The sequence below is a fragment of the Dromiciops gliroides genome, chromosome 1, assembly GCF_019393635.1.
Source record: "Dromiciops gliroides isolate mDroGli1 chromosome 1, mDroGli1.pri, whole genome shotgun sequence".
NCBI lineage: Eukaryota > Metazoa > Chordata > Mammalia > Microbiotheria > Microbiotheriidae > Dromiciops > Dromiciops gliroides.
In genome coordinates this window covers 400,223,295-400,241,889 of record NC_057861.1, presented here as the reverse complement: position 1 = coordinate 400,241,889, position 18,595 = coordinate 400,223,295, and the positions used below count along the sequence as shown (strand labels likewise).

Sequence of the window (18,595 nt, the reverse complement as noted above, 5' to 3'; positions counted from 1 at the left end):
AGGAAAGAGGCAGTGGGGTACGGTGAAAAGAGGCATTTGGAGTCAGAGAAGCAGGCTGCAGATCCCACCTCTTTCACTTACTACTCGTGGGACCTCACTTCGTTCGACCTCTTTGTCCTCCTGTCAGACAGTGAGGTAATCCTTGGGATCAGGAAGATCTTAGTTAAAATCCGACCTCAGTCACTCACTAGTCGTGTGACCCTGGCCAAGTCCTGGAGAAGGACATGACGAACCATTACTAGGATCTTTGCCAAGAAACCTCCACGCACAATGTTGGCATGCCATGCGTGGTTCATTTGGTCACGAAGAGTGGGACACAACTGAAAACCAAACAGGTCTTAGTCTGTAAAATGGGTTTTGACTGGTTAGCCACCGAGGTTCCCTAAATCTAGGACTTTATGACTTTTATTTCTCCATCCTCTCAGCAGAGAGAAACCCAGGGGTTCGTGGAGATGTAGAATACGTTCCTTGCTCCCCTGCCCATAGCGGCAGGGTGGGGAGGGGTCTGTCACTGGATCTGTCAAGAGTAAGAGTGGAGGCGGACCGACAGGGTGAGTCCCTTGCTCAGTGTTTTCAGCATCAGAAACCTGGGAGATGTGATAGGCTAAGATGGGATAGGATGGGATGGCATAGGTGAGGCGGTGGGACGGGATGGGAAAGATGGGGTGGGGTGGGATGGGATGGAGTGGGGTTGTGTGATGTGGACGTCCCTGGGCAATTCCCAAGTCCTCACTGAACATTTGTTGGCTAGTCTCCCCGCACCCCGAGATCCCCTCCCGGTTTACCAGGGCGTCAGCTTCCGGGATAGTACGCGTTCCATCCAGGCGCCCTCCAGTCCAGTTCTGTCCCGCGGAGTTAGACTTCATTGCAAATTTTCCTCAGCTGGTGGGAGGGAAGATCTGTTCCCTGGAAAGGAAAACAGGGAGGGGTTGGAGGCGTCCTGACTTGCTAGGCAGGGCCGAGGTATTCCTGGGAAAGTGGTTCTAAGTGCTGGGAGAAGGGGGGCGAGGGGGCGGGGCGCAGATCCAGAGGTGGGGACACGCGTGGAGAAGAGATCGCGTCAGAAGAGCACACGAAGGAGGCGAGGGGCGGGGGTGCAAGGGAAGGCTAAATAAGGGTCAGGGTCAGTGTCAGAGAAGGGATGACAGGACCCGTTGTGCCAAGGGGGTAAGTGGTTTTATGGGATCATCCTGTGGTTTGCATTTGAAGGGGTTGGTGGTAACAGGTGATATCTCAGCTTCCTTGTGATTCTGTGCCTGGTTTTCACATTAGGAGCCTAGGTGTTGTATATTTGGAAATTTAGGTTTTCAGGAGTGGATATTTAGAGTATTTGGGGCATTTTAGGATAAATTAAGGGCTTATAGAAATGAAGAAACTGAGGCTCAGAGAGGGAAAGTGACTTGCCCAAGTTCACGTAGGTGCCCAGTATACTTTCTACTATACTCTGCTCTTCTGGAAGTCGAGAAGCGGCAGATTTTGAATTCCAGTGGCTTGTGGATAAGTTTGTTAATAACTGGAAAGTGATTTAGGGACCTGCAAGCTGGGATACTTAGAAGAGTTAATAAATTTATCAGTCATTGCTCCAAAATGCTCCTGAAGGAGTTCCTCTTTACCCCTTCATCAAGGCACTTCATCCTCCCACTTTTCATCAGATAGCAGTGTCGATTTTGTGGTTTCTACAGGTCCTTGGTTTGCACAGGGGAAGGACAAAAAGCGAGGCTAATGAGCTTGAATTTCGTTTTCTTTCCCTTCAAATATTTTTTTTATGGGGAAAAATAGTTCCCTCCTCTTAACATGTATTAAGCATTTAATGACATTAATGTGAGTTTTCTAAAGCAGCTCTGGTGATTGGAAGTGAAGCTCCTTTTTTAGTGATTCTCAAAATGTAATCAGCCCATACAAATACACGCAAAATTAAACTCACTAGGTTCATAATCCTGGTAATTGTCAGGTGTAATGAAGATCTGCTACTAACAGCATGTTTGGAGGATTATCTGTTACTTGTACAGTAACAAGACCTTTTATTTTGTGATGAGGGGCAGTGGGATGTTGATGCTTATGAAGATGATTTATAGACTCCAAATCAGCAGAATCACAGCGGTAATATCCTTGCTGCCTTCCTTTCCTCTCTAGGAAAAAAAATCCTTCCCTCTTGTTTTTAGTTTTCAGAAAGCATGTGTATTGCCTCTGATTTTGAATATCGAACGTTCCAAAAGAAACATTCCTTGATTGTTCTTATCCATCACAGAGGAGAGCTAGGTAGATGAAGCAAACAGCACAGCTAAATTGTTTTTAGGAAAATTAAACGTACTAAAAATGTAGGACAATTAAATCTATCATGTGTTTTGGTCTCTATCTACTCCAAGATTCTCAGATTCAGCAGGTGGGCTTTCTCTGCAAGCATAGAAGAAAAGCGTGGTCAGAATATGAATCAGAACATAGCCTGCTTGCCTTGTGTCACTTAAGATTGACATTTTAAATCCATTCCTCAAAGGCAGGATTATTGAGTTCAAGGTTGTGATAACCTCTTAAATGATGTCCCTGACTTCAGTCTCTTCTACTCCAGTCATCCTTCACACAGTTGCTAAAGTAATGTTCCCATTGGAAAAGTCCAAAGAAGTCATTCTTCTGCTCAAAAATATTCATTGATTTCCTGCTCTACTATAAAATGTGAATTCCTTGGTGAGGCATCGAGGACCATTCACAGATTGGCTATTATCAGCCTTATGTTAATATTACTCATGTCCATTTACTCTATATTACAACCAAATGGGACTTCTGGCTCTTTGCTGATCTTGGCTTTGGGCCTTCCACCCACCTGTATTCATGCAGCCCATCTCCCATGCCTGAAATGCACTCTCTTCTCTCTACCTGTTGAAATCTTTCTCTTCCTTTCAAGTCTGCTGAGGTGCTATGAAACTTTCTTTAATATCCACTATCCGATTTCTATTTCCTCTCATTTTCCTAGAATACTGTTGCTTTGTTCCTCTAATCTGCCACTTATCATACTTATTTGTGCCCATGTTGTAATTCCCCACTCCTCCCACGCCCCCACAGTTCATTATAAACTTCTTGAGAACAGGGGGCTTTTATCGATTTTCATTCTTGTATTCTCAACACCTAGCATTGTGCCTTGCACACACTAGGTATTTAATAAATGTCGCGTTACATTATGCACAGATGAGACTGGTGTCAGATTTTAAAAGAACCCGCTTGAATTTGAAATTTTGGAATAAATGAAATGTATAATTTGATTAGGAGAAAGCCACTATACAAAATGCTAGGAGACAGAAACAAACAAAAAACCAAACAAACAAGAAAAGACAATCTTTGCCATCAGGGAACTCGCATTCTATTACCAATTAGAAGTGTTATTGATTATGCCAGTATCGTTTATTGACTTGCTGGGTGAATTTTGTCCAAGAAAAAAGTGATCTTTTTTTTCCTCCCTCAGTTTGCACATCTATAATGTAGGAACATTAGCTGAAAATTTCCTGGAATGGGTTGTGGTGACTGTAATCCTCTGAGGAAGGGCTAATACTTTCACATCTCTGGGGAGACCTTCTGAGAAAAGAGTGCTGGGGCTCCCTGTTTCTGTAGCTATGGCTGCACGAGGGATGGAGCTTCTGGGTCTGTGGTCTTAGACAAGCAAAGGACAAGATAACAGTGTGGTCCACCTGTATGGTGGGACATTCTAGATGGGGATGAATTCCAGGGATGGCAAAGATGATGAGTGGCAGACCCAGGAAGCAATGATGAAGCCCTTGGCCATTAACACATATCCTGTCACCAATAGAGATTTCTGGGTATTTATCAGGGAGAAGGATCAGGCTACCACCAGTCCCAAGTCACTACTGGGGTGGGCAACAGTTTAGACTCTGCCTCAGAAAACTTGGACATCTGCTGTGCTATTGTCCTTGGCTGTCCCCCTGGGAAATGTGAACAGAGGCTGAGAGACCCCTGTTGCCTCTGAGCCCATAGTTGGCCAGAAATCTGGATTTTGGCAGTATCTTTGCCAACAAAACCTTAGGTTCAGACTAACGGATAGATGGGTGTAATCCTAATCTTTTCTGGACATACCATCCACACTAACCATTTCCCCGATCTCTACCCTCACCCCCAGTCCCATTCTTCCACCTAGCTCTTATATAGCAAGAGCTTTTGGGGCTGGTAATGACCAGGGTCTATAGGCCAAAGACCATGACCAACTCAGGAAACCTAACTCCTCTGGGGGAAACACACCCACCTGTCCATTTGAGGAAGAAACAGAACTTTGAGCTAAGAATCATGAGTTGTTGGAAATGTAATGGATGTTCAATAGCACAGAGTCCAGCATTTTCTGGTTCTAGTCATAGAACACTAATTTGAGCCTTGAAATACATGGTCAGAACCCCCAAATACCCCCAAAACATGAGGGTATGAGATAGCTTCCTAGAATCAAGGGAGTGGGGTAAGAAAAATCTTGGAATGAAATAGATGAAATTAAGATTCTTCATTAAAAAAAGACTTTTTATGAGAATCTTTTACTATACTATTTAGATGAAAGGGCTTATATGTTGTTGTAATATAATAATCATTGTTTTGTTGAATCAATGGCAAATAAGTCTGCTGATTTCTTGGAAATGTCAGGGACTGCATTCCCAAGCTGGTGAATAAACCTTTGTTATACAATTTCCTGCTGGGTTATCCTACAGCTATAGTGTCTAAATGATTCTTATTATTTGAATATCAAAACCTCTATCATCTCCATACCTCATCCATCAATTTGACTTAATTACTCTTCTACCTCTGGCCAAGGAGAACAGAACATGATAATCCAAGCATGTGCTTGCTAGTGAAATGTGGCATGTTCTGACAATTTCAGCATGTTTTTTTTTTTTCCCTTTAGCTGAAGTATCTTAATTAAGCAATCCTTTGGGACAGCAAAAAGTTTTGTCTCGATAATATGATCAGTATTAGGAACTAGTAGTTTGTTGTGAGTATTGAAAAATGGGGAGATTTTTGGTGTCACAATTGGCACATGTTTGAAGTAGATCTTGTAGTATGGCATTATAAAATTGTGTGCCATTTGTAGAATGGGTTGAGCTTGGTTTCTCTTTTATTAAATAAATTAAAATATGTTTTATTGAGGCAGGTAGGTGGCACAGTGGATAAAGCACTGGCCCTGGATTCAGGAGGACCTGAGTTCAAATCCAGCCTCAGGTACTTGACACTCACTAGCTGTGTGACCCTGGGCAAGTCACTTAACCCTCATTGCCCCACCCACCCCCAAAAATCTGTTTTGTTAAGTAAATATGTAAAGGCAGAAAAGTTAATTATCAACCCTAGTTAAAAAAGAAAACAGTATTTGTTTACTGATACCAGCATATCAAAGGTAGTTTGGTAGAATAAAATGCACTGAATTTTGAGTCAGAGGACTTGCATTCAAATTCTTGTTCTGCTACTAATTACCTTAGTGATCCTCCTTTACCTCGCCAGACTTTAGTTTTCTCCTCTGTAAAATGATGGTGTTGGACTCAATGATTGCTAATATTCTTTCTAGCTCTTAATCTACATTTTATTATAATTAAATAGAGAAATTTTATGATTCTTTTAAAAATACCCTAATTGATATCTTGGTCTTTATATAGCTATCATTTCCATTCACTCTCAGTATAAAATACATCCTTTTTACACAGAAAATATCTGACATAGAAACTTTTCCCAGTGATGTCTGTAATTCAGTGTGCTCATTATCTGCCATGAGGGAGGTTGTTGTCGTCATTGTTGTTGTTGTTGAGTGTTGCCCAATTCTTCTTGACCCCATTTGGGGCAAAGATATTGGAATAGTTTGCCATTTCCTTCTCCAGATCATTTTACATATGAAGAAACTGAGGCAAACCAGGTTAAGTGATTTGCCCGGGGTCACACAGCTAATAAGTAAGTATCTGAGGCTGGACTTGAACCCAGGTCTTCCTGACTCCAGGTCTGGCACTCTATCTAATATGTCATCTAGTTGCCCCACTGTGAGGCATGCAGTACATTTAATTATCTCTTTTCTAGGACCTTCATTATTGGTTGTTTTTTTTAAAACTCAGAGTTTTATTTTATTACTTATTTATTTTTACTTATTATCTACTATATTATTTGTTAATAATATAGCATTCACTACATAATTTATTGTATTTAACTATATTATTATTATTGTATATCATTACATTATTACTGTATTATTCATTTTATTACTCAGAGTTCAACTTCCTTTTAAAGTTCTTTTTATTTATGCTGTTGTCCTATATAGTGTTCTGCCTATTTTGCTCTGTATCAGTTCATACAGTTCTTTGCATCTTTCTCTATTCCTCATACTTGCCATTTCTTACTATATAATAATATTCTGTTATTTCCATATACCATGAATTTTTCAGCAGTTCTCTGACTGAAGGACTCCCCCTTTGTTTGCAGTTCTTTGGCTATCTCAAAGTGTGCTGCTGTGAATATAGATAAAAATTCCTGCAGAACTTCCTTGCCCTACTTGGCATTTGGTTGATTCTTGGCTAGAGTTGGGGGGTGGGGACAAGAAAAAATTCTATAAGCATATTATCTAATGATGTTTACTGCAACAACTTGATGATTCATGAACAGGATATAGAGAGACAATGCATGACTTCAGCAGTTGCTTGCCAGTCTAACCATAGTTAACTACATGTTACATATGTGTGCTTTGTATTATCCATTTTGTAGTTTGTCAGTTGGGCTCACCAACTTTCCTTTCCCCACTTGCTTACTAGTTACACAAGAAGAACAGGAGTTCTTAACATGGGGTCTGCAGATTTCAGTGGGTCTGTGAACTTACATAGGAAAAATACATCTTTATTTCATTATAACTGGTTTTCTTTGTAAGCCTATATATTTTACTTTATTCACTTAAATTTTTTTCTGAGAACTGGCATATAGGCTTCACCAGGCTGCCCAAGGGGTCCATGCCACATGCACAAAATATAAGGAATCTTAGCACTGCCTGGATTAGAGATGACACACTCGTGGAGGAATACGGAAAGCATAAAGGAAACAGAGAAGTGGATGACCTGTGGAGGTCAAGGCTGGTGGTTCTGTCCAGTAGGAATGGCAGTGGTGGTGGTCCACAGACTAAGCTTCAGGTCCACTGGGGCTACTAATGATGGGGAAAGCCTTTTTAGGGATGGCTTCTGAATTACTAAACTTTATAAATGATATTATTTATTATTATTATTATTATTATCCGAAGCTAGACAGGGCAAAGGTCAACTCTTTGAGCTGTTAGTTGGTTAGGGAGCGGACCTGGATAAATAATAATAATAATAATAATATCAACAACTACAACAATAGCAACAGTTTATATTTACATAGTGTTTTAAGGTTAACAATGGTCTTTCCTGTTCAATAACAAACAACTCTGTGATGTGGGTTGAGCAAGTGTTAATATCTCTATCTCTATGTAAATAATGCCCACATCTTCATTTCTGGCCCTAGTCTCTCTCCTGAGCTCCAGTCTCGAGTCACCAATTGCCTATTAGACATTTTAAACTGGATGTGCTGTTTCAAACTCTAAAACAGAACTTGTTATCTTTCCCCTTAACCCCACTCCTTTTCTGAACTTCCCCAGGACTGTTCAGGGCATCATGATCCTCAAGACCTCATTATCACTCATCCCATATCTCTAACCAGTTGTCCATGCTTATCAATTCTACCTTTACAGCTTCTCTCTTATAAATTCCCTTTTCTCTTCTCACACAGTCACCATACTGGTTCAGGCCCTCATAACCTCTCAACTGGTCTATTGCAATAGCCTCCTAATTACCCCAAAGATTACCTTCCACTTATACTGGATGTATTTTATATCTCCCAATTTATATACATGTTATTTCCTCCATTAGAATATAAGATCTTTTAGGGAAGGGACCTTTTTTGGGTCTTTTCTTGTGTCTTCAGCATTTAGCACAATGCCTGGCGCATAATAAACTTTTTAACAGACTTTTTTTTTTTGCATAGTAAACTCTTAATAAATGTCAATTGACTGATAGAATGATTGTACAGATTAGATTTTTCTGGATTTGGGGAGAGACTCATCAAGGGTCCTACCAGTAGTGTCAGCACCTTGGTAGGAATCTAAGCCTCCTAGCTTTAAGATCAGAGTCCTTTCCATTGTACTGGATAATAAGATAGCTCCTCCATATCTACTTTTTATAGTCTATCCCGACTGAACTCTTGGAGCTGGCCCATGACTAAAGGGATACGTGTAAATACTATGCAAACCTATTCCTTAATGGTTTACAAGTTTTATGTGGGAGTCACCCTCTAATTATCCCTACTTTGTACATCAAACATCAGAATTCAAAGGAAGGTATCTTTTCTCTTACAGATTACAAAGTCCTGAGTGCAGTACTATCCTTTTTGCAGAGAATTATTTCACAGTTTGAAATCTGGTTTTCCTGTTTTTCGTGCTTTATTCGCCATTGCCAAGAAACTCACTTCTGAACTGGTGCCTAGGGAGAAATGAAAAATTCATCTTCTTTGACACCCTTTTGAATTATAGACACTGTTAATGTTCTAAAGTTGCCAAGTCATTCCACCTCTCTTCTGTAATTAAAATCACTCAGTAGGAAGGGGAAAAAAAGATCAAATTTGAAGTGAATTCCCTTGAGCTAGGGACCTAGGAAGGATGAACAATGTTTGTGGATGCTATTGTTGACTGAAGAGAGGTCAGAAAAAAAGAGGGAAGAAAGATAGGAAAAGGAAGGAATTGGGAACAAGAAAAGAAAAGGGAAAAAGGGAAGGACAGGGAAAAAGCATTCATTGAATGCCTGCAAAATAAGCACTGGGCTAAGCATAGGGGATACAAAGACATATAATATACGTTTAACAACCTGTGCTCATACCTAGACAAGACACACATAATATATACACGTATGCATATACATAACATACATACACATACAGGTAAATCTATGCATACATAAAATATAAATATAAAACCTGAACCTGTACCTAAACACGCATGATATATGAATATACACATACATATAATATGCACACACATATGATAATATACACATAACACCCCATACCTATACCTATAAATATACATGCTGGGGAGGTGTGGAGGCTACCAACACAAGTTCCTGCTTGTGTCTCAGGATGCTGGTGTTGGAAGAGACCTGAGTGAAATAGCAGGGCAGAGGGGCAGCTAGATGGTGCAGTGGTTAAAGCACCGGCCCTGGATTCAGGAGTACCTGAGTTCAAATCCGGCCTCAGACACTTGACATTTACTAGCTGTGTGACCGTGGGCAAGTCACTTAACCCCATTGCCTAAAAAAATAAAAAAATAAAAAATAGCAGGGCAGAGCAGAAGGAGAAATGGTTATGAATCCAAGGTCTCTGGACTTTGAGTTCTGGCTCTGACATTTGTTGGTGATTGTGACCAGGTTAGTTAAACTGTCTGAACCTCTGTTTCCTTATCTACAAAACAGGAGATCAGGCTACTTTTGGCACCTGCCTCTCAAGTTTCTTGTGCTTTATAAACTAACACTATCATGCTTAACTCAAACCCTGACAGCGGCTCCAGGATCAAAGCTGGTTTACAACTTTCTTTGGCAGGTTGTTGTCAATCCTCTTCACAAATGGTTAAAATCCATAGAATTAAATTTGGGCTTCAATAAATCCTTGCTGAATTTAATTGAACTCCTGGAAAGAAAGCTGCTGGGGTTTGGGGGATAGGGGTGGTGACCAATGCAAAAAGTAATGGATTGGAAGTCTGAGGATTTGGGTTCAAATCATTGCCTGGCTACTGGATGACTGATCTGTTGGATTTGCTGTAGAGGGGATTCCGGTTTAGATATGGGTTGGCCTATATGACCTTTGAGCTCCTTTTTAACCCTGAGATGCTGCTTAATCTTTGTGTGACCGTAGACAATTTGTTTCATCCTTCGGGTCTCTTGTCTATTCTTCTGTGAAATGAGATCAATCATTGGAGACTTATTAAGCACCTACTATGTGTTAGGCATTGTACTGTAGGTTGAAGAAGCTTACATTCTCACTAGAGAGGCAACATGCACAAGATGCTTACTAAGTAGCAAGATAAGAGCAGCCAGGGGAATCAGGAAAGTCCTCCCAGGGAAGGTGCTGCACTTTACCTCTCAACTGGTCTCACTCGTGACTCCAAGAAGCTGTACCGTGAGTGGCAGCTACACCCTGATAAGACCATCACGGCAGATGGGCTACACCAGGTTAAGGGTAACCAACAGGACTCAAACCTGTTGGCGAGTTGGAGGGATGTCTACCCCAAGCATGCGAAGACTTTCCCTGGTGAAATAAGTGGATGAGAACAATTTGTTCCAGCGGCCATGAAAGCAGCTGAAGCAGGTGCTGTGGAGTGTTTTGAGCTTGGTCAGACATGGAATCCACTACATCCCTGGTCATTGTCAGTTGTCTTGATTTTTGTCTTGGCACTGGACTTCCATGACTGTAAGAGAAAGTGAGACTGATGACTTTGGGCAACTCTGCTTCACTTAAATCCAATTCATGCTCAAGTCGAGACATCATCACATGATGTTTTTGGTCCTCTTCAAAATGAAGGAAGAACAAGATTAAAGGAAGAAGATAAAAAGTGGAGGCACTGAGTGTAGACTTAAAAAAAAGAATTTAGCTAAGTAAAGGAGGAAAGATATAGGGGAATAGCAATAGAGATGGTAAGATCTAGTGAAGGTTTTTTGTTGTTTTTTTAAGGCAAAGGGAGACTTAGGCATGTTTTGTAGGCAGCAGGGAAGAAACCAATAGATGGGAAGAGATTGAAGATTTGAGGGAGAAGGGGGATGATTGTGAGGGTCAATCTGCTGAAGAAAGTGAAAGGGGTTGGAACTAAATTTTATTTATAGAGAAAACTTGACTTTGGAGAGAAGGGCCATCTCTTCATCAGAGACTGGAGTAAAGGAAGACATAGTTGAGAATGATGTTGCAGGGGATACGATTTGGGGAGCAAGGGAGAAGAAATAGATGATGAGTCCTAAGGTCCCTTTCAGTTCTAAATCTATGTTATTTATTTTCTGACATCTATTGTTAACTCCTCACCCGGGAAACCTAGTCACTCCTTTTTTTTTCTGTTTTTGGTGAGGCAATTGGGGTTAAGTGACTTGCCCAGGATCACACAGCTAGTAAGTGTTAAGTGTCTGAGGCCACATTTGAACTCAGGTCCTTCTGATTCCAGGACCAGTGCTCTATCCACTGCACCACCTAGCTGCCCCAACCTAGTCACTCTTAATCAATGCCTGTTGCTCTGCAAGTAATCTCATCAGAATAGGCATGTCCTTTACCAGTGCAGAATTCTGGGTTCTTGACTTCCACATCTATCCTACAAGCCTTCCTCTGGTTCTCTTACTATTTTACAGATACAACTAGCATTTGTTTTCATCCTTCACTGGAGGCCACAGGAACCTCTTGTAAGAGCCCTTAAAACACAACTTCTTATTCTTTTTGCACATGATTCTTCCCAGTCCAGAAATGGTTAGCTCCCAATTCATAGGATCATTGACTGAGAGCTAGAAGGGAACTGAGGGGGTCTTCTGGGACAGCCTCCTCATTTAAAGAGGAAGAAATTGAGGGCCACGAAGTTACCCTTTTAACAACAACATTGCTTCCTGGGAAAAAGCTTGAGAGTTCACCTGGGTGGGCCTTTTGTCTCATTTCGCAGCATTGGGGAACTAGAATGACATGGTGACTAAAAGCAGACAGTAGGCCTTCCTGTGGTTGGCTAAGACAGATCAGCTGAAGACAACAGTCTACACATGATGGGAATTTCACTATTTCCTTTCAGGGCTGCCCCATCATTGCTTTTCTGTGTTCTGCCATAATAGATGGAGTGCATTAAACACTGGATGTCCATAGGGAATCCTCAGTGTTGACACCAGACATATTTCTGGAAACCTTTGGCAAATCTGTCCAGGAAAGAGGGCATGATGACTTGTGGTTCAAGTCATATTTGAAATTAAGCTGTAAGATTCTAGCGAAATAATCCCCAAGTTCTAGTTGTTTTTGTGTAAAGAGACAGTACTTTGCCAGAATACGGTTAGATAATAGCTAATGATAATAATAGCAGTAGTACCATTTATATAGAACTTTACTGTTTGCAAATCATTTTTATCTTGACATCTGGAGTTTACATTCAAAAACAACTTTTGTGCAGTCCTAGGTTCAGCCAAACTCCCTCCTAAACCTCCCAAAGTGAGTGTTCTACACTGAGAATCACTGTTGGCAGTGTGACTCTGAGGCCCTGCAAGCTCACGAGCTGACCAATAATGACTGCGCTTCCCATTTTGGACTTTCTAAAGACACAAGAGCATGAATGTGCTTGAGAAGGAGGCTGAAGTGAAACGGGCTTACTGGTTAACCTTCACCTCACTTCTCCACTAACTCCAAGTTATAAACGAACCATTTATATCTTAACAGTTAAGGAGTTGATTTGATTGCAGCAAAGCCCCAACATGCATGTTAGAGCCTGTATTTGCACAACGATTAAAGGTACATAGCTCTATCCAGGGCACCTTGCTACAACATTCACCATGAATTCAGAACAGTCTTAGCTCACATACAAATTTAAAATATTATACTTTTCTACTCACGAAGCAACTTATTTTTTGATGAACTTTTTCCTCTTCAAGGCCTTCTATTTGCCTTCCTGGGTAGCCAGGCTATTGAAAACTTATTTTACTTTTTGCTTCTGTTCAGGATCCTTGCAGCTCTCTGGGGTATCCAATATGCATGATAATCTGATATGATTTGTTTCTGGTTTACTGCTTTTAATCCATTTGCTTTACTGAGGGGGAGGTTTTTCTTTGACCAAGTTTTCATATCTTCCTTATCAGAAACCAGAAGCAGTTTTGAATTATTTCCTGGTGGTTTGAAAGGATGCACCAGAATATAACCTTGAGTACCTTTATTGGGAGTTGCTATGTAAAATGCCTCAACAAGGAAGTAAACAAGTTCAGGTACAAATCTCTGGGACAAAGATAGATATTTCAGGAATAAGCAGTGCACAAAAAGTCCCTTAACAACATCTTGGAGTTACAGGACAGAACAGGACAGTTAGTATTTGACTCATGCACATCAGTGCAGGAGTTTCTACTGGTTGTCAGAAGTTGGAAATAGCATTCCATTAATTTTCACATAAATGAATATGTCTTATCATAGAAATGTTGCACAGACTTTGATTTCAATCACTTCTTCCATCTCATGCACAGTGTCTCCAAAATGTTTGAATTTAACAGAGCTGCTTGCAAATTTAGGAAACATCTGGCAGAGGCTGTACAACTGAACAACTGACTTTTTTTTTTAAATGAGGCAATTGGGGTTAAGTGACTTGCCCAGGGTCACACAGCTAGTAAGTGTCACGTGTCTGAGGCCAGATTTGAACTCAGGTCCTCCTGAATCCAGGGCCGGTGCTTTATCCACTGCGCCACCTAGCCGCCCCTCATCTATTCTTGAAACAAACTCCTCAGCCTCTTCTATATGGGGAATTACAGCAACAGCACTTTGCACATCATTACAAGGACTGGGCTCAATGAGCAGTCCTCTTATACTAGATACAAATGCAAAAGTCTCTGCCCTCACAAAGCCAAAGAGTTTTTCTAATTTTGTTTTGTTTCCCAAAGCAAGACTTGGATGGTTGCATTTCTTAATTGTCTTGGCCACAATCTGTTGATTTTCCTGAAAGTAAAGACTTACATTCCTCATAGGAATTAGGAGCAGCAAATGTATATAGGAGGTCAGATCTAGCAGCTTTTATCATTGTTTTTTTTTTTTAATGCTTCAATCTGTATTCAGACACCATCAGTTCTCTCTCTGTAGATGGACTGCAGTTTTCATAGGACCTTCAGAGTTATCTTGGATCATTGCATTGTTGAAAATAAGCAAGTCATTCACAGCAGATCATCTTACAGTATTGCTGTTATTTTGTATATAGTACATTTCACTTTGCATCAGTTCATGTAGGTCTTTCTGGGTTTTTCTGATAGTATCCTGCTCATCATTTTTTTATAGTAAACTACATTTATATAGTACTTTAAAGAGAGATTTCCAATAAACCTATGAGGGTGATTCTTGCAACAACAGTAATAGATAACATTTATATAGTACCTGATACCTGACAAAATTTTTTTCACAATTTCCCAGCAAAGCAAGTACTATAGTTTTATCATCATAATTAATCAATCATTATCATCATCATCAATCCATCTTCATTGTCCTCAGTCAATCCCTTCATCCAATCATTCGATCATCATCATCATTTTATATTACTCTTGCCTCTGCTTCAAATTTTTTTCACAATTACTGTTCTTAACTGTTTCCCTCCATCCTATTCCCTTCCTATGACATTTACTCTATTTTCTATCTTCTTTCACCCTGTCCCTCCTTAAAGGTGATTTGCTTCTGACTGTCCCCTCCCCTAATCTGCCCTCCCTTCTTTCACCCCTCCCTCCTTAGCTCCTTACCCTCCTATTTTCCTGCAGGGTTAGATAGATTACTCCACCCAATTGAGTGTGTGTGTGTGTGTGTGTGTGTGTGTGTGTGTTATTCCCTCCTTGAGCCAACTCTGATGAGATTAAGGCCTTTGAGCCAATTCTGATGAGTATAAGGCTCATTCACTGACCCATTCCTCCCCAATCTCTTCCCCTATTCCATAAGTCCTTTCGTGTTTCTTTCATGTGGGATTTCACCCCATTCTACCTTTCCCCTTCCCCATCCCCCAGTGCATTCCTCTCACCCCTCAATTTTACCCTAAATATGTCATCATGGGGCAGCTAGGTGACATAGTGGACAAAGTACCTACCTTGGACCCAGGAGGACCCAAGCCCAAATCCAGCCTCAGACATAAGACAATCACCCACAGTGTGACCCCAGGCATGTCACTCGACTCCAACCCCCCCCCAAGATAAACAAAAAATAAATGCATTAAGATATCATCCCTTCATAATCAATTTCCACTTGTGCCCTCTGTCTAAATTTATTTCTATCATCTGCCCTAATAATGAGAAAGTTCTTATGAGTTAGATGTATCATTTTCCCATGTAGGAATGTAAACAGTTTAACCTTTTAACATCCTACTTAATTTCTTTTCCCTGTTTACCTTTTTGTGATTCTCTAGGGTCTTGTATTTGAAAGTCAAATTTTCTATTCAATTCAGGTCTTTTCATAACAAATACCTGAAAGTCCTCTTTTTCATTGAAGTCCCATTTTCCCCCTGAAAGATTATACACAGTTTTGCTGGGTAGGTGATTTTTGGTTGTAATCTCAATTCCTTTGCTCTCTGGAATCTCATATTCCATGCCCTTTGATCTTTTAACGTAGAAGCTGATAGAACTTGTGCTGTCCACACTGTGGCTCCATAGTACTTGAATTCTTTCTTTTTGGCTGCTTGCAATATTTTCTCTTTGATCTGGGAGCTCTGGAATTTGGCTATAATATTCCTGGAAGTTTTCATTTTGGGATCTCTTTTAGGAGGTGATTGGTGGAATCTTTCAATTTCTATTTTACCTTCTGCTTCTAGAGTACTAGGACAATTTTCCCCTGACAATTTCCTGGAAGATGATATCTAAGCTCTTTCCTTGATCATGGTTTTCAGTTAGTCCAATAATTTTCAAATTATTTCTCCTGGATCTATTTTCCAGGTCAGCTGTTTTTCCAAAGAGATATTTCACATTGCCCTCCATTTTTTAGTCATTTGGATTTGCTTTATTGTGTCTTGATTTCTCATAAAGTCATTAGCTTCTATTTGCTCAATCCTAATTTTTAAGAAGTGATTTTCTTCAGAGAGCTTTTGTACCTCCTTTACCATTTGGTCAATTTGTCTTTTCAAGCTGTTGACTTTTTTCTCATCACTTTCCCGCATCACTCTCATTTCTCTTTTCATTTTTTCCTCTACCTTTCTTACTTTATCTTCAAAGTCTTTTTTGAGCAATTCTATGGCCTGAGACCAAGTCATATTTTTATTGGAAGCTTTGGATGTAAGAACCCTGATGTTGCTGTCCTCTTCTGAGGGTGCACCTTGATCTTCCTTGTCACTAAAGAAACTTTCTATGGTCTGCACCTTTCTCTGTCTGCTCATCGTGCCTGTCTTTTACTTGACTTTTAACTACTTCTTAAAGTGGGGCACTGTTTCCAGGCTGTACTGTCCCAAGCTTCAGGGGGTCCCAAGTAGTAAAATTTAAGGAGGGACAGGTTATTCACTAGCCTGGCTTGTTCTTTGGTCCTTAGATAACTACAGGACAACTTGCTAATTAACCAGGCAGCAAAATCTTGTGTGCTGTGGTTAGCTCCAATGAGTCTGTGCCCCTCCCTGACCTGCACCACTGCCACTCAAGCCTACCTCCTGGTTCCCAGCAGGGGTGAAACACCTAAGCACCAGCTAACCACTCAGCTTTCTCACCAGACTATGGGCTTAGTTCCAGAAGACACTGTCACTGCAGCTGATTCAGAGACTTCAGGGGTCTCTTTCTCTGGTGAGGTCTGCCTAGGACTGGATCTGTGTCAGCATGATTGAGGGGTTGGTCTCCACTTCCACCCCAGCATAGCAGCCCCCTCCTACCAACCTTCTGAGCCATCTTTGGCTGGAAAATGATCTCAGCCCGTTCTTTTGTGGGTTCTGTTGCTCCAGCAATTGTCCTATGGCATTATTTGGAGTTTTGTTTTTCTGTTGTTATTCTCAATCAGGTTCTCTTAGTAAGGGTCTAGTTGGATTATGGACCTTAGGATGAATACCTGAGTATTAAAAATTGTTATCTCCTAAACAGGAGAATGTTCATCAACCTACCATGGGTCCAGACTAAAAGTGAGTTCCAAGATGGTGTTGGCTATCATTGCTTTTTGGTGTGAATCACTTGGATTGTTTTCAGATGCCTGTACTTGCTTTTTCTTTTGATTCTCATGTACAATGTCTTATTTTTCACTGTGCATCCTTGATTCAAGGTCAGAGTGACTATCTGAGACATCACTTTCTTCTGAATCTTCAGTATTTGGCTCTTTATCCCTTTCCCTTTCACTGTCTTCTTCCCTGCCTTATTGGACTTGCTCCTTCTCATTAGGGTCATCTAGTTTTTAAAAAATTTATATTCCCATCTTTGTAAGAAAGTAAATACTGATCATCTTTATCTAGAACAAAACCATCATTTAAACTATCTGCTGACATGTGCTTTGGCTCTTTTTCAAATTTATTATTTATTTATTTTAAACATCCTTTTAAAATTTTGAGTTCAATATTCTCTTCCTCCTTCCCCACCATCTCTCCCACCCATTGAGAAGGAAAACAATATGTTATCAATTAAACATATGAAATCATGCAAAACATTTCCACATTAGTCATAATTTTTAAAAAGCAAGAAAAATGAAGAAAGTGAGAAAATTATATTCCAATTTGCATTCAGATTTCATCAGTTCTCTCTCTAGAAGTGGATGGCATTTTTTCATCATGAATCCTCTGGAATTATCTTGGATCATTATATTGATCATAGTAACCAAGTCTTTGACATCATTACAACATTGCTGTTGCTGTGCACAGTGATTTCCTGGTTCTTCCTACTTCTCTTTGCATCAGTTTGACATGTGTTTCTGAAACTATGCCCCCCCCCCCATCTTTTCTTATAACACAATAGTACTCTATTACTATCATATGGCTTATTCAGTCATTCCCCAATTGATGAGTACCTCCTAGTTTGCAATTCTTTGCCATCACAAAGAGACTGCCATAAATATTTTTCTACAGGTAAGTCCTTTTCCTTTCTCTTTGATCTCTTTGGAATGCAGACCTATTAGTGGTACTGCTGGGTCAAAGTGTGTATATATAGTTTTATAGCTCTTTGACTGAAGTTCTAAATTGTTTTCCAGAATGGTTGGACCAGTTCATTATTTCTCCAATAATTCATTAATGTACTTATTTTCTCCTCATTTCCTCCAGCATTTGTCATTTCTAGTAGGTGTGAAGTGCTACCTCAGAGTTTTTGAATTTGTCTTTCTCTAATTAATAGTGATTTAAAACATTCTTTTTCATATGATAGCTTTTTCATGTTTTTCATATAGATAGCTTTGATTTCTTCATCTGAAAACTACCTGTCTATATCCTTTTAGCATTTATCAGTTAAGGAATGACTTGTTTTTATAAATATTACTCAGTTCTATATTTCATATGTATTTTAGAAGTGAGGCCTTTATCACTGAAATTTACTATAAATTTTTTTGATATTACTTCATTGTCCATGTCCATTGTCACCTTTTAGCAAAATGAAGTTCCCCTGATTATCCCCCCCCCTTTTTTTTTGCGGGGCAATTGGGGTTAAGTGACTTGCCCAGGGTCACACAGCTAGTAAGTGTTTAAGTGTCTGAGGTAGGATTTGAACTCAGGTCCTCCTGAATCCAGGGCTGGTACTCTATCCACTGCACCACCTAGCTGCCCCCCTGATTATCCCTTTTAATTAGGTGTGCTTGTGCTTTTGCTTTGTCTGAGATCATGATTATATCCCCTGCCTTTTCTAGTTTAACCAGAGCATATTAGATTCTGCTCTAACCCTTTTATTTGAACTCTGTGTGTCTGTTTTAA

General features: G+C 40.1%; 1 pseudogene; it reads right to left on the bottom strand.

The window, feature by feature from the left end:
* Positions 1-948: 948 nt before the first annotated feature.
* LOC122749744 lies at positions 949-17,215 on the bottom strand (annotated as a pseudogene).
* Positions 17,216-18,595: the final 1,380 nt, after the last annotated feature.